General features: G+C 41.4%; 1 protein-coding gene across 1 annotated transcript in view; it reads right to left on the reverse strand.

The window, feature by feature from the left end:
- Nucleotides 1–4,016, reverse strand: part of IQCG (IQ motif containing G) — a 37,156-nt gene that overhangs the window by 31,739 nt on the left and 1,401 nt on the right. The gene's annotated exons all lie outside the window — the stretch shown is intronic.

Here is a 4,016-nt window from a genome sequence, read left to right on the forward strand (position 1 = left end):
GGGGTTTCACCATGTTGACCAGGACGGTCTCGATCTCTTGACCTCGTGATCCACCCGCCTCGGCCTCCCAAAGTGCTGGGATTACAGGCTTGAGCCACCGCGCCCGGCTGTTTCAGTTATTTCTATACCATATTATTAAGAGAAAGTTAAAGAATTACAAGAGCTGAGACTATCACCTCTTTTTGTGGAGTGGAGCAGTCCCAGAGGTGACATGACGGAATGCAGGTCTATTAAGTAGTCAGCTTAGGCCAGACATGGGTAATCCCAGCGCTTTGGGAGGCTGAGGCGGGCAGGTCGCCTGAGGTCAGGAGTTTGAAACCATCTTGGCCAACATGGACAAACCCCATCTCTACTAAAAATATAAAATTAGTCAGGCATGGTGGTGTATGCCTGTAATCTCAGCTACTCAGGAGGCTGAGGCAGGAGAAGCGCTTGAATCTGGGAAGTGGAGGTTGTGGTGACCCGAGATCATACCATTGCACTCCAGCTTGGGGAATAAGAGTGAAACACTGTCTCAAAAAACAACAAAAAAAAGTTGTCAACTTAATTATTATTACTGGTCTACCAAAAAACTGAAGATACATGCACTCTTTGAGTCTCTTCCTAAGGTAAATTAATGCTTAATATGGTTTTAGTATGTTTTATTGTATCATGATTTTTATGTATTTTATTTTTTATTTTTTTGAGATGGAGTCTCACACTGTTGCATGGGCTGGTGTGCAGTGGTGCAATCTCAGTTCACTGCAACCTCCAGCTTCTGGGTTCAAGCGATTCTCCTGCCTCAGCCTCCCGAGTAGCTGGGATTATAGGTGTGCGCCACTACACCCAGCTAATTTTTGTATTTTTAGTAGAGACGAGGTTTCACCATGTTGGCCAAGATGGTCTCGATCACTTGACCTCATGATCTGCCCGCCTCGGTCTCCCAAAGTGCTGGGATTACCAGCATGAGCCACCACGCCTGGCCTGTATCATGATTTTTAATTGGTAATCTCTATATAAGATATTTTTCTATTATTCTGAGCACTATAATATTTAATTAGATCACTCAATTCATCTTATCTGCCAGATAACAGAATTTGCTGCACATGGACTTAGAGGAATTGAGATGACATTTGGAAAAACTATTAATCCTGCAAATCAGTTTAATACTGCTATCAAGATGTGAGCCATCCTCAGTAAACCAAAATCCTTTCTGCTTAAATGAGATTTGCAGTGAGAACACCTATGGAGAATTTTGCATTTAACTGAATTGACAGTGAATGGTGAGATTCCAGTGTGAGTTCGTCCACAATAAAGTAACTCTGAGAAAGGTGGTACAAATATGACTCTTGCAACAAAAATCTTAAATGCAAAAATTCAAACATATAAAATAGAATCATCATGTACATTTGACAAAAATACTCCAAACAAACCAAATTTCTGATGCAGGGGCAGTTTTAGGAGGAAATAGCATATTAAGCAGAATATTTTTCTTCTAATTATGTTGCTGTTTCTTTGTTTTCCACTCTTTCAGGCTTAGGCAAATGTGCTTCACATGGGTAAGAGAGGGCTATGCTTATGTAGAATCGAGTGCCTTCTTGCGTTCTGGCTTCTCATTCCTCAGGCAAGAAACCCAGTACTCATTCCTACCACCTTTTCATCTGGGTATCAGCATTCCTCCTAACCCAAACCATCACCAAGGCCTGTGGATTTTACCTTCTTTTTTTTGAGATTGGAGTCATGGAGTCTTACTCCGTCTCCCAGGCTGGAGTGCAGTGGCACAATCTTGGCTCACTGCAGCCTCTGCCTCTGGAGTCAAGCGATTCTCCTTCCTCAGCCTCCTGAGTAACTGGAATTACAGGTGCCCGCCACCACATCCAGCTTATTTTTGTATTTTCAATAGAGACAGGGTTTCACCATGTTGGCCAGGCTGGTCTCGAACTCCTGACCTCAGGTGATCCACCTGCCTCGGTCTCCCAAAGTGCTGGGATTACAGGCATGAGCCACCATGCCTGGCCGGATTTTACCTTCTATTTCCATATCTCCCAAGTTGGACCTAGTTGTTGCTGTGTTTTGGCTTTTTCCCCTTTTTTTTGCTTGAATTACTCCAACAACCTCCAAATTAGAAACGATCTTTTAATTAAAAAAATTTTTTTCAGATGTCCTGTTGGAAGGTGCAGGAAGTGATCTTTTTAAAATGAAAGAGTGACCTTTTAAAATTGAAATCTGATTATGTCCCTCTCTAGAACCCTTCAATAGTTTCCCGTTGCCTTAGGACAAAGAGCAAAATTCTTAACTTGGTCTACAAGGTCTGAATGATCTGGGCCCTTCTGTTCCTTTCTAGACCTAACTATAACTGCCCTTTCCTTGCTCTCTGGGCTCCAGCCTCAATGGGCTTCTTTCAGTTCTATGTTCTCATGCTCACTTGCAACTCAGGGTCTTTGCACATGCTATTCCTTCCAGTTCAGCCCCTTTCCTCACTTCTTCACCTCGTAAAGTCCAACTGACCCATCACCAACTTAAACTGTGTCATATTTCTAGGTGAAATCTCTAACATTTTCTGTGCTCTGGGAGACTGAACCATAGGGAGTATATCCAAGGGAGATTCCAGAAAGAGAATCAGTGTAGGGAAGAGAGATCAGGCATGTATTCTCCCTGCTCCTTCCCTGCCAGAATATCATTGGTTGATTATGTTCCTCTATCAAAGGACACGGCACCTGTCAGGTAATTCTCTCGAAACTTCTCTCTGGGCTTAGGTAACTATTTCTTTCCTAGGTCCGGGGAGACTCCATCATCCCTTGTAGCTTCACTCTTGCTTTACCTTTTTTTTTTTTTTTTTTTTTTTTTTTTTTTTTTTGAGACAGTGTCTCACTCTGTCATGCAGGCTGGAGTGCAGTGGCACAATCTTGGCTCACTGAAACCTCTGCCTCACAGGTTCAAGCGATTCTCATACCTCAGCCTCCTGAGTAGCTGGGACTATAGGCACACAGCCGCGTAACTTTGTATTTTTAGTAGAGACAGGGTTTCGCTATGTTGGCCAACCTGGTCTTGAACTCCCGACCTCAAATGATCCACCCACCTCGGCTTCCCAAAGTGCTGGGATTACAGGCATGAGCCACCATGCTCGGCCTTTACTCCTGCTTTACATTTGTAAACAGATCCTTTATTAAGTTTTCAACTCTGACAACTGTTTCCTTTCAGGGTCACACTTAATGATACAATGATCTAATATACATACACATAAAATGTATATGTATATTAGATCATTGCATACATATATACACGTAAAATGTATATGTGTACTAGATCATTGTGTATATATATATATATATACACACACACACACATATACAAATAACTGAAACAAATGTTTGATAAAAACGACTTATGCTTTCCATATGTGATAACATTCTGATATTTTTTATTCTAACATACTTTGTTTTAAAAAGTATTATGATCATGCTTTACTAATGGATCATCACCTGCAGTTTGAAAAATGCCTTAAATTACACTTCTCCAAGTGATCCTTTTCCTAACTCATCAGGCTAGGTCAGGGCATTCGTGGCACTATTTCCCCACAGAACTCTGTTCACAGTTTGTTATGTTTATGTCAGTTTCTCCCCACTAGACAACTGTTGCATGCGAGCAGGAACCACGACAGTGATGCTCACAGTTGTATCAGGCACAAAGTTTCAGGCACTGCACTCAAGTATTTGTGGAATGAATAATATGTGAGCAAACGAATGAAACTCACATTTAATGTGTATTCCTCCCAGGAGGACTTACATTTAGAACTTTGACAAGTTAATATCTGATAGTGAAATTTCTAGCACATTTCTTTCTGGGACAGAACATTGGGTGCGGTAATGGGCTACAAGGTACAAGTTCTATCTTGATATATTTAAGACAGGATCTGATTTTAACAGTGACTTACATACATCTCTTTCATACAACGTTGGAGCCATCCTTTACTCCTCTCACTTATTCCTTATCCACCAGCAAATCCTGCTAGAATCTAAATATATTCAGAATTCCAG

This window comes from Cebus imitator, unplaced genomic scaffold (genome assembly GCF_001604975.1).
Source record: "Cebus imitator isolate Cc_AM_T3 unplaced genomic scaffold, Cebus_imitator-1.0 Scaffold129, whole genome shotgun sequence".
NCBI classification, from domain to species: domain Eukaryota; kingdom Metazoa; phylum Chordata; class Mammalia; order Primates; family Cebidae; genus Cebus; species Cebus imitator.